The following is a 13032-nucleotide window of genomic DNA, read 5'->3' on the forward strand; positions in this document are numbered from 1 at the left end:
TTATTTATAAAGAAATAAATACTTTTATCCAGGAAGGACACATTAAATTGATCAAAAGTGACAGATTTTTTTCTTTTTTAAACGATGTATAAAAGTCTTTACTATATCAAATAAATGTGACCCTGGAGCACAAAAGCAGTGTTAAGTCGCTGGGGTATATTTGTAGCAATAGCCCACAATACATTGTATGGGTCAAAATTACTGATTTTTCTTTTATGCCAAAAATCATTAGGACATTAAGTAAAGATCATGTTCCATGAAGATATTTTGTAAATGTCCTACCGTAAATATATCAAAACTTAATTTTTGATTAGTAATATGCATAGCTAAGAACTTCATTTGAACAACTTTAAAGATGATTTTCTCAATATTTAGATTTTTTTGCACCCTCAGATTCCAGATTTTCAAATAGTTGTATCTCAGCCAAATATTGTCCTATCCTAACAAACCATACATCAATGGAAAGATTATGTATTCATATTCCAGAAAAGAATCGACCCTTATGACTGGTTTTGTGCTCCAGAGTCACATATAGAATGTAACAATTAAATGTGTGTTTTGGATGTTTTCTTTCCACTAGTCTGAAAAACGACATGTTTCAGCAAAGTAGACCTCAGAAGTGACCACGTGTTTGCCTGCAGCGTCTCGCCGTGAGATCTGACGCTACTTCACCAACACTGTGCCTCCAGTTTCATTCATGCCAAAATAAAGCAGTAAGCCCCGTGAAGCCGTGGTTTACAGTGAATTTATAACAGCTAAGAGGGTTTTAGGCTCTGCTTCGCCTCTTAGCTGTTATAAATTCACTGTAAACCACGGCTTCACGGGGCTTATTGCTTTTATAAAACGGTTATTCACAAAAATTATCGATTTTTCTTTTATGCCAAAAATCATTAGGATATTAAAGTTAAGATCATGTTCCATGAAGATATTTTGTAAGTTTCCTACCGTAAATATATCAAAACTTAATTTTTGATTAGTAATATGCATTGCTAAGAACTTCATTTGAACAACTTTAAAGGTGATTTTCGCAATATTTAGATTTTTTTGCACCCTCAGATTCCAGATTTTCAAATAGTTGTATCTCAGCCAAATATTGTCCTATCCTAACAAACCATACATCAACGGAAATATTATTTATTCAGCTTCTAGATGATGTATAAATCTCAATTTTGAAAAATTGACCCTTATGACTGGTTTTGTGGTCCAGCGTCACAAATACTGTTCTTTTCAAACTTCTATTCGTAAAACAATCATGAAAAATACATCACGGTTTCCACAAAAATATTAAGCTGCATAGTTGTTTTTAACCTTGATAATAACAGGAAATGTTACTTAAGCACCTGAAAATTCAGCTTTGTAAATTACATTTTAAAACGTATTTTTAAGTTAATATTTCACAATATTACTGTATTTTTGATCAAATAAATGCAGCCTTAGTCAGCAGAAGAGACTTCTTTCAAAAACATTAATAAATCTTACCAACCCAACACTTTTGAAAGGTGTATTAAAACTATTTTAGAGGGATATAAAATCTTGTATTTTTACAAACATGATTTTAAGACATTGCCTTTATATTTTGAGTTTTGGTTCTTTGTTGTGATTTTTTGTTGTTTGCATGGCCTCTAAAAATGTCCAAGAAAGACACTGATTTTTGCTGGAACACATTTAAAGAGATCACAGCCAGAGTTGCATACATAACATTTTTTGCATCACACACATGCAAAAGAAACAAAAAGTGTCCTTTAGTATCAAAGTTGCTGCCTTGATTGTAAAGCATTTTTACAGTCAGATGATATATATCAAAACATGCATGAACTTGCTCAGTAATAAATGCATATTGAACGGATTGCTACGTGGAATTTGTAAGCACACCACAAGCAACGGTGATCAAATAGTGATTATGCTTTAAATAGAATTTCACAAGTAGCCTAATATTTGAAAATGTATATTTTTGTCACATTATTTGATGAATTGCCTTAAATGTATTCATTGGCTTTGATTATTCTGAATACTTTTTTAAAGGTAGACGATTTGCATGAAGCCCGTCCCAAATTACGTCAATCAAACTTGATTACCCAACATCCTGAGGCCACAATGTAGCATGTGAATCCAAAGAAATTGATATGCTTTTTTATGTACCATAGGTGACCTCCTTATTGGGGTGGGGCTCAAGAGCTAGATTAGAAAATCTATATTAAATTGCCTTTACTGGTGGTAAGCAATACTTAAATTTAATCTCTGTACAGTTGTATGTCAATAAAGATATCTCCTTTGAACTGGCATACGAGTGAGTGGGCCGTAACATTGTCAGTCTTCTGAAGTTCTGAAGAGTAAATAATATACTGTAACTGGAACATACATTCCTTTTCTGCTGCTTGCTTAATGTATCAGCTCCATATCTGATCATTTTTCTAATATTTTCTATTTTTGACAGCGCCATGCCTAATATATGTGTAATTACAGTCAAAGAAGAGTCACACAAACTCTCTCCCCTAGTTAGGCTGGAGCTCTGGATGTAAATTTCAGAGTTAAATTTTGTTAATATTAAGCACAAAGATGCATAGAAGTATTTCGTACAGCTACACAGACAGACACAGAAGTTATGGTAACTAAAGAAAGCATTTTAACATTGAAATGCCTACACCCAAATAATCCTACTGTAAATATGATCTTTTGGGTTGGCAACAAATATCATAATTTACTGTGTTAATATTGGCCATGTACAGCCCTGGGTGAGGATACTGTTGACCTAATTTAATCTTAATTAATATTTTCCCAATTCATTTTCAGGAATGGCAGCGGTAATGGTCGCCAACATTTTAAAAAAAATTCTAAAATATTTTTATCATGTACTTTATTTCAAAAGGAAATTTCATATTCCATATATGAGTATATATATATATATATATATATATACACTCACTCACTCACACACACACACAAACACACACACACACACACACTCATTCACTCACTCACTCTCTCTCTCTCTCTATATATAAATAACCTGTTTATTTTACAAACATTAGGAATTTAAGGATGTCTCATCTTGACATAATAGTATGTGAAACTCATAATCCACCAGAGGGCGCTAGTTACTATATAACACAACCAACTCTAGTGTGTACTTTACCCAGCACCATTAAATTACCTTATACATTTAAAAATATATATTTTCTGTTGTCTTGATTCAATATGTTGGGTCTGATTGAAAAGCACAGTCTTAGTAGTACACAAACATTGCATTTTTTTCAATCTCTGTGTAAGGCCCGGACTGCGCTGGAAATGGCTAATGGTGATTAAATGCTATAAGTTTCAAGCAACCTTGGCATGACCTGCTAAAAGTCTAAAAGTGATGAATAATCCCACAAAATCCAATTCTGATGGAAAATCCATACGGAGCTGCAAACAACTTAACGCAGCCCAAAGAGATTCTGTGCACACAAGATTTTCTCACAAGAGCTGACTATTACGGAATCAATGATCATTGAGTGATAAATGTCTCAGAGGCCAGAATTAACTGAGCCGTGAAGAATAAAATCCTGAACTCTTTAGAAACAAAACAACACAACACAAACATTTGTTTATCAGAATGCGAAATATTAACAGGCTGTGTGGCTTTAAATTTTACAGTGTAGACACCTTTCTGGTAGGACTGTACAGAGGCTTTTAAATGTATGAAAAGCCCATTTCTCCAATAAACTACTTGTCCAGAACACAGCTTTAATCCACAAAGAGGCATGCTGGGTAATTCATGAGACCATTTTCTCTAGAATGGCTCTGGACTTGGAGCGGGTCAGTTCTGCCTTTTGTTTCTCTCTGAACTTCACCCATCAGTTTGTTCAGTACTTTCTTATTCCCTCCTCTGATAATCTGAACCTGCAACAACAAGAGTTCATTTGCAAACATTAGTGCATGGATTATCAGAGTTGGCAGACAGTTCATCTTTTAATAAATAAACAAATGAACAAACTGTTTTATGTTAGTAATAATATTACATATTTGTTCTGCCTCAAAATAATTGAAGACAAACTGAATTTTTCTGATAATCTGAACCTGCAACAAAATTAACTGGAATTATCAGAGTTGGCAGACAGTTCATCTTTTAATAAATAAACAAATGAACAAACAGTTTTATGTTTAGTAATAATATTACATATTTGTACTGCCTCAAAATAATTGAAGACAAACTGAATTTTTCTGATAATCTGAACCTGCAACAAAATTAACTGGCAAAACTTTTTGCATAAATTATCAAATGTGGCAAGCAGTTCATCTTATGAATGAATGAATAAACAAACAAATAATATTACATATGTGTGTTGGCTAAAAATTGTTACGGAATTTTTAAGGTGGATTATTAACGGAGATTTTAAGGTGGATTATTGTCTGGATTTTTACCTCCTCAGGGTGACTGTCCACAACACTCTGACAGATGTTTTGTAGCTTCTCTTTGTCTTTTATCATCCACAAATCCTGTTCCTTCACTATCTGGCCCACGGTCTTCTCCGGAGCCTTCCACATCTCCTGGAAAACCTGTGTTCACCACAAACAAACGGGAGAACCTTTTTACAAATCCTCTGGCAAAATAGCCTTTTTGGTATTTTGTAAATGTGCAGTACAAATTAAAGCTTTTTTCAGATTTTTTTCTCACTTACTTGCTTGGCAGTTGAAGATGAGATGTGACCAGATTCTACAAGATTGATCAGCTCAGCAACAGCACCTGGAGAGACAGGACTGAGAAAGAGAGGGAGAAATTTGTACGAAAAGAACAGATCACGGTCTCATAGAGACATGAGAGAAGGAATATTTCAGAGAGCAAGAATTAGTAACATTAAGACCCAGGAGAACTCATTACTGGGTGGTTATGGCTTCTTTCTGTGTGTTCACGCAATCTGGCCTCAATCACACATTAGTGAACTTAAGACAACAAGAGGTGATTATTGAGGCAGTTTCTGATCACTGAGCTGGAGGAGTCCCAGAAAAACACTCCTGTACACACATCCCCAGGCGCAGAGTCAACACAACCTCCATTATTTACTGACTGGAAACAATGTTGGTGAGAAGGAATAAAACAAACAGACTGGAAATAAGCTTCCAGCACACACACACAAACACACAAACACACACACACACACAAACACACACACACACACACACACACACACACACAGTCTCCCTTTTCTCTTGGAATTATTTGTTCTAATTTATTTTCCAATGTTTTTGATGCATCACAGTTATTGAATGGTGCTGCCTCACCTCTGAGAGACTTTCAGACTCTGACTATTCAGATTTTCCATTAGCTCCTTTATCACCCAGCCAATCACCTTCCTCGGTTCAGCCTTGGTCATCTGAACAACACTCTCAAAGTAGTCCATAAGCCCATCCTCATTCTGAAATGGAGAAGTTATCATATTATTAAAATCTTTTAAATAATATTAAATATCTATAATGGAAAAAGTAGAAAACATATAACAAATCATGAGATTTATCCAAAACTAAGAAAGCCTGTTTTCACCTCAGAATAAAAATAAGACAGGCAAATGTGGGATAAAGTTTAGGAAATAAAGTCACACTGTGAGATATGAAGTTATAGCCATGTAATAAAATCGCAATTACGGGAAATAAAGTCACAGTTGTGAGATATAAAGTCAATTATGAGAAGCTGGGATTGTGAGATAAAGTGAAATAAAGTTGCAATTATGAATAAAGTCGCAATAACAATAAATATTTGCAATTGTGAAATGAAGTCAGAATTATGAGAAATAGTCGCAATTGTGAGATAGTTGCAGTTACAAGAAATAAAGTTGCAATTACAAGGAATTAAGTTGCAATTAAGAGAAATATTTGCAATTGTGAGATATAAAGACAATCACGAGAAGTTGCAGTTACAAGAAATAAAGTTGCAATTATGATCAATAAAGTCACATTTACAAGAAATATTTGTAATTGTGAGATGAAGTCAGAATTACAAGAAACAGTCACAATTGTGAGATATAAAGACAATTATGAGAAGTCACAATTGTGAGAAAGTTGCAGTTACAAGGAATAAAGTCGCAATTAAGAGAAATGGTTGCAATTGTGAGATATAAAGACAATCATGAGAAGTTGCAATTCTGACAGTCGCAGTTACAAGAAATAACGTTGCAATTACAATAAACAGTTGCAATTGTGATATGAAGTCGAAATTATGAAACAGTCGCAATTGTGAGATAAAAACAATGAGAAGTTGCAACTGTGAGATAGTTGCAGTTACGAGAAATAAAGTTGCAATTATGAATAGTCACAATAACAAGAAATATTTGCAATTGTGAGATTAAGTCAGAATTACAAGAAACAGTCACAATTGTGAGATAGTTGAATTTACAATAAATAAAGTTGCAATTACAAGGAATAAAGTTGCAATTAAGAGAAATGGTTGCAATTGTGAGATATAAAGACAATCATGAGAAGCTGCAATTGTGAGGTAGTTGCAGTTACAAGAAATAAGTTGTGATTATGATAAATAAAGTCACATTTACAATAAATATTTGTAATTGTGAGATGAAGTCAGAATTACAAGAAACAGTCACAATTGTGAGATATAAAGACAATTATGAGAAGTCACAATTGTGAGATAGTTGCAGTTACAAGTAATAAAGTTGCAATTAAGAGAAATGGTTGCAATTGTGAGATATAAAGACAATCATGAGAAGTTGCAATTCTGACAGTCGCAGTTACAAGAAACAACGTTGCAATTACAATAAACAGTTGCAATTGTGATATGAAGTCGAAATTATGAAACAGTCGCAATTGTGAGATTAAAAACAATTATGAGAAGTCGCAACTGTGAAATAGTTGCAGTTACAAGAAATAAAGTTGCAATTACGGGGAATAAAGCTGCAATTGATATATAACAATTATAATAAGTGATTGTGAGATTGTGACAGTTACAAGAAGTAAAGTTGCAAAAGTTGCAATCATTTTTCTTTTTAAATCGAGGCAGAATGGAAAATTGTAGCACTTACAAGTGGTTCAGTTACAAATGCCATTGGAATTAACCATAAAACAACAACAAACACGCACAGCTTGACTGTGGACTTTCTCACCACCAGCGTGAAGCTGTGCTCTTGTAGGATGCCGTACGTCTCCACAAGCCTCGTCCTCTTCACAGACGGCAGCTCTGGCAGCTGGATGCTCAGCCTGTCAATCACCACAACATGGGCAGGGTCAACGCCTGCAGGCACCGAAGCTTCACTCTCATAAACAAACAGTGGCGGCAAGTTGGGCTCTGGCTTGAACCTGAGAGATAAAGAGAGAGAATGTACATGCATGCAACACAGCAGAAGGCGTGACTCAGGCAGGTCATGTGGGGAAACACAAGAGCGTGTTCTTATCAGGTGCACAGATAAGGCAGCATTTGTGGTGTTCACACAGCATGTGTGTCATCTCATGGCCTAATCTCCATCCCTCTCTGTCTCTCTGTCACACCCTCCTTATATCTCTCTTCAACCTGATCCAGCCACACATGTCCAGCCAATGCTCCAGCGGCGGTCCATCAGAGGCAAGGCCCTCTTAAAAATTTATTCAAAATGAATGTAACACTTTAAGTGATAAAACTAACTGCTGTTTTAATTAATTTAGAAATGTGCATAACTCACATGCATCTCACTGTAGCTCAGGCGAGTTCTGATCATTGCATGAATGCAAGAAGACACGCCTCAGATCGAATTTTCAACGGATATATTTGTTTCTGCCAAAAATGCAGCCGAAATTAAACTGACTTCTTTCCACATAGATAACCGATCATGAATACTGTGTGGTTCGGTAAGATTTGTTTAAAATGTTTTTAAAAGAAGACTGCATCTATGTTTTCAACAGTAATATTGTGAAATATTATTAAAATTCTAAATAAATGTTTTCAATTTTAATATATTTAAAAATTTTATTCATTCCTGTGATGGCAAATCTGAATTTTCAACATTACTCCAGGCTCGATTGTCACATGATCCTTCAAAAATCATTCAAAAATACTGATTGTCTGCTCAAAAGAAACATCTTTTGTTATCAATGTCGGAAAATGTTTTTCAGGATTCTTTGAGGAATATAGAAAGAACAGCATTTATTTGAAACTACATTTTTTGTAAAAGTCTTTGCGGTCACTTTTTTATCAATGCAGTGTGTCCTTGCTGAATAAAAGAATAATTTCTTTAAAAAAAAAACTATATATTTTTTTTTATTCAGAATTTCAAATAAGTGTGTAGATCAGGGTTCCTCAAATCTTTCCCTGGAGGGCCAATGCGCTGCAGAGTTTAGCTCCAACCCTGATCAAACTCCCCTACCTATGATTTTCTAATGATCCTGAAGACATTGATTAGCATGCTCATGTGTGTTTGATTAGGGTTAGAGCTAAACTTTGCAGGAAAGTGGATCTCGTGGGCCAGATTTGAGGATCCCTGGTGTAGATGGAAAGTGGCTTTTCAGTCATTTAGAAATGTTTATATTGGTCATAGTCTGTAGATGGCACTGCATGATTTGCTCCATTTCTTTACTGCTATCACCCTCTCTTCCCTCCCTCCTCCTTCCAGTGCATTATCACAGCGACACAAGTCTTCCTGTCCTCTTCCTCCTCTGTTTTGTTCCCCCGATCACTCTCTCACTCCCTCCATGTCACCATATTCACTTTCATCCATCTCCCACACTGCCTTATCTGTCTAGAAACTCACTTTCCTTTCACCTGTTTCCCCTTTCTCCTGCACTGTCCATCTTCCCTCTGCTCACTGTCCTCTTCTGTTTTTCTTTTTCCTGACTCCACAGAATGGAGCAGATTTGACTCACATGAAAGGTTCACAGAGGGTTATGCTCACCTGTAGTCTTGCAGACCTTCCTTATCCCTCAGCAGAATTGTGTTACTGGTGAGAGAGAGAGAGATGGTAATAAATAAGTTATAGTTAAACAAAAAAACAAACAAAAAAATGCAAGCAAAGAATGTTATGATAGATGATTCTTACAGGCATTGAGAGTGTACATGTACAGAATAATGTGTAGCAAGGAGGTAAAAATATATAATTTTTTTATTTTGTATTTTATTTTATATTATTTTATAATATTTTATTTTATTATAGACTACTATTTTGGTGGAAATTAAAATTTGTGAATTTTAAGAATAGCAGCATCAGCCAATATCTAAGCATTATGGGGCATTCACAATTTTTGTAATTACAGTAATTACTCAACATTCTACGTCGATGTTCTACAACACTATTAACATCAAAATCAATACATGTAATTTGAATAATCAACAGACAAAACTACAATACAACAACTTCAATGCCTTCTTAATAAACTTCTATTAACTTTATTCAGTAAAGTTTATTTATCTTATTAAAGGGATAGTTCAACCAAAAATGAAAATTCTTAATAAATGATGACAGAATTTTCATTGTTGCGCGAACTGTCCCTTTAAGCAGGATATTAGGTATTAGTGATGCAACTGTGCAAGCTACATTAAACCGTATTGGATATCTTTTGTTTATTTTTAGATTAACCTCACAATTATTAACCTGAAGGGGCTTAATGTCCAGCTCACTGTATACTCTCCTGATAATTGCATGGCTACTAACCAAATAACAAATATTTTAACCAAATATTGTAGAAATTATGTGAGAAGAGACCAAAAGTCAATTATAATTCAGCTGCCATTGTGCAAAGATATCTGACCACAGACTGCTGCGACTGACTAATTAGAATAAAGTATTCCAGAAGTTTGTGTACTGAACACTAATAGATTGGTGGTTTGTGCAGATCATATGCAAGAGCAGGAGGACACAGCTGTGAGAAGTGACTTTTATTTCATGGGCAGACGCTCACAATAATACTGCTCTGTCATCTGTAGAGAGCACGAGTTAGTGTGTATGTCTGGTGCTGCCATGTGTACAAGTCGACACTACTGAGGTCAAATGACCGCATTCATCTTCTGTCACAGATGGACAGGAAAAAGACCAAGGGAACAGTATGCGGCCCATGACTAAATGCAACATTTCCTGAGTCACTATTCACAAGCGCAGCAGAATCTACAGCGCCACAACAAAAGAAATGATATTTTGTGAGTTGTGAGGTTGCATTTTGAATTGAACATGAGGTAAAAAGACAACATGTCTGGCTATTGTGTTGTCTTCACGGGCTGCACACAAAAAAACAGCATGACAAGTGTAGTCCGATTCATGAACAAATGTATTAAACAGAGTGGTACCTGACTTACACAACCGTTCAAAATTAGGATATTTAAATGTTTTTGAAAGAAGTCTCTTTCAGCATCATTGCTCCAGTCTTCACTGTAATCATTCTAATTTGGTACTCAAGAAACATTTCTTATTTTAAACAGTTATGCTGCTTAATATTTTTTATGGAAACTGTGATTTTCTTTCTTTTACGACATTTTTTCAGGATTCTGTGATGAATAGAAAGTTCAAAAGAACAGCATTTATTTGAATTAGATTTTTTTTTAAACTATGTAAAAGTCTTTACCTTCACAGTTGAATGCATCCTTGCTGAATAAAAAAGTATTCTTTTCTTCTTTTTTTCAAAAAAACGTATAAACAGTGAATGAATCATGACTTTCAGTGATGTCCAGCTCGAATCACAGTAGCACGCGTTGATGTTCACCAGTTTTTTTGTAATAAATAACATTTTAATAAAAAATAAAAAAAAATAATCAAAACATTAAATTATGATTTAAATCTTTAAAAAATGTTTCCAAAATTGTGTTTTGGTATTATAACCGTGTTCTCATATGGGACAGAATTCTGTCAGAAACACAGACTAACCCTCAATGTGTGCAATGAGCATTTAATCTGACATTTTTAATTTTAAGTAAATTTTAAGTGGCTGTGGGTTTAAAATGCAATAAGGAACCAATATAGAATCTGAGACTCAAACCATGTAAAACACAGATCGTCTAATTGCATTGATCTCACAGGAGAATGCAGTGCTTGTGGAAATCTGCCTGTTCTGGGCCTCCTTACCCAGATTTGCCATCGAATGCTCGGGTCTCATTAAGAACCGTCCAACCGCTCTGCAGAACCTCCATCTGTCTCTGGATCTCATAGTCTACAGAACATGTACCAAGAGAGAACCAATCAAACTCTAACCACAACAAAAGACCCTAAAGTGCTTTTCAAATGCTTGTGCATCAGCATTTCTCCTGAGGACTGCTTAAAGGGATAGTTCACCCAAAAATGAAAATTCTGTCACTAATTACACACCCTCATGTCGTCCCAAACCCGTAAGACCGTCGTTCATCTTCAGAACACAAATTGAGATATTTTTGATGAAATCCGGGAGCTTTCTGACCCTGCACAGACACGTTCAAGGCCCAGAAAGGCAGTAAGGACATCGTTAAAATAGTCCATGTGACATCAGTGGTTCAACCGTAATGTTATGAAGCTACGAGAATACTTTTGGTGTGCAAAGAAAACAAAAATAACAACTTTATTCAACAAATTCTTACTACCTTTCTGGGCCATAAAATGCTTCAGTTGCGTTGCTGTCTATGCTGGGTCTGAAAGCTCTTGGAAAATATCTTAAGTTGTGTTCTGAAGATGAACGAAGGTCTTACGGGTTTGGAACGACATGAGGGTAATTAATGTTAGAATTTTAATTTCTGGGTGAACTATCCCTTTAATTAAAAAAAGCTTTGGGGGGGGGATTGTTTTGTTGTAGAAAACAACTGATAGTACTTTAGTTTTACGACATTGCACAGTATACTGTATAATAGCTGTCTTTACAAGACATCACAACAAAATGTATTAAAGATTCATTAAATTGTATAACTTTCTCTGAGGGATCAGTGTAAAATGGGGTTAAAAGAATCATGCCATACTCAGCGATTAAAATGTTTCTTCTTTTGTTTATTGATATCACTATTTAATCTCCTTGTCCTTGACAGGCGTGTTTATGTGGGTCTTCAACACTCATTATTTTCTTGGATCAAAGCTGTCAGATTTCCTTTTGAGTGAAACTCCCGCTTTCAAAAGCACAACTTGGTGATTGAAATTATGATGATATGTGCATGTGTGTGTGTTTCAGCAGCAGAGATGATGGCTTCTGCAGCCTTTATTCAACGGCGCACATCTTGACAGAGCATTTAACATGAGACAGAGACGGAGCGAGGTGAAAATGCTTATTGTTCACGTTGCTTAGCTAGGGTTTGCAGTCTGACTTTGGCATAATTACACACAGACTCTCATTCCCTCCAACTGATGCTGGACTAAATGTGACAAGCACACAAGAAAAGCGACTTCCAGCTATTACTAAAGTGTGTGTGAATACGAATATGAACATTTCTGAAACCCACTGGCTCTTGCTGTACTGAGGAATGCCTAGAGAATTGAATTGAAGACCTTCTTCAATGCAACCGGGAGATCTTGATATCCATAAAATTCTTTCTCAGTATTCTTACCTATGGCTTTGGCCAGGTGCCTCACGCTGTTGATATTTTTGACCTCTGTCCTCACTCCCAAAGGCTCTCCAGGTCGATGCACGGACACATTGGCATCAACTCTAAGCTGCCCGCTGTGAGAAGAGAGAAAGAGGGATCTGATATGAGAATCACTCCAAACAGTCATTACAATTCACCCATCCACAGCTCTCAAAACCCCTGCTTAACAAACAGTGCATGCATTTGAATTTGAATGATTTATTTGCATGAAATGCAGTACTCTGGAGTGCCCTGTGCACTGTTGAATAGTCAGCACCAGATAAACAATTTGCTGCATTTTGCTTCAGAGGGTTTTGATTAAACAAGAGCTATTGAATTTTTCATCACAGGAAGACAATAGGCTGATTGAGCGGTGACACTTTAAGAAGGAACAGGTCAGTTATTTCCTCATTAATGTGAGCCTGGAGCACAAAAGCAGTCTTAAGTCGCTGGGGTATATTTGTAGCAATAGCCAAAAATACATTGTATGGGTCAAAATTATTGATTTTTCTTTTATGCCAAAAATCATTAGGATATTAAGTAAAGATCATGTTCCATGAAGATATTTTGTAAAT

The 13032-nt window shown here is 35.5% G+C and overlaps 1 pseudogene; it reads right to left on the minus strand.

The window, feature by feature from the left end:
• Positions 1-3723: 3723 nt before the first annotated feature.
• Positions 3724-13032, minus strand: part of LOC107757567 (glutamyl-tRNA(Gln) amidotransferase subunit B, mitochondrial-like) — a 30148-nt pseudogene continuing 20839 nt past the window's right edge.

This window comes from Sinocyclocheilus rhinocerous, unplaced genomic scaffold (assembly GCF_001515625.1).
Source record: "Sinocyclocheilus rhinocerous isolate Xijiao unplaced genomic scaffold, SAMN03320098_v1.1 scaffold323, whole genome shotgun sequence".
Taxonomy (NCBI): domain Eukaryota; kingdom Metazoa; phylum Chordata; class Actinopteri; order Cypriniformes; family Cyprinidae; genus Sinocyclocheilus; species Sinocyclocheilus rhinocerous.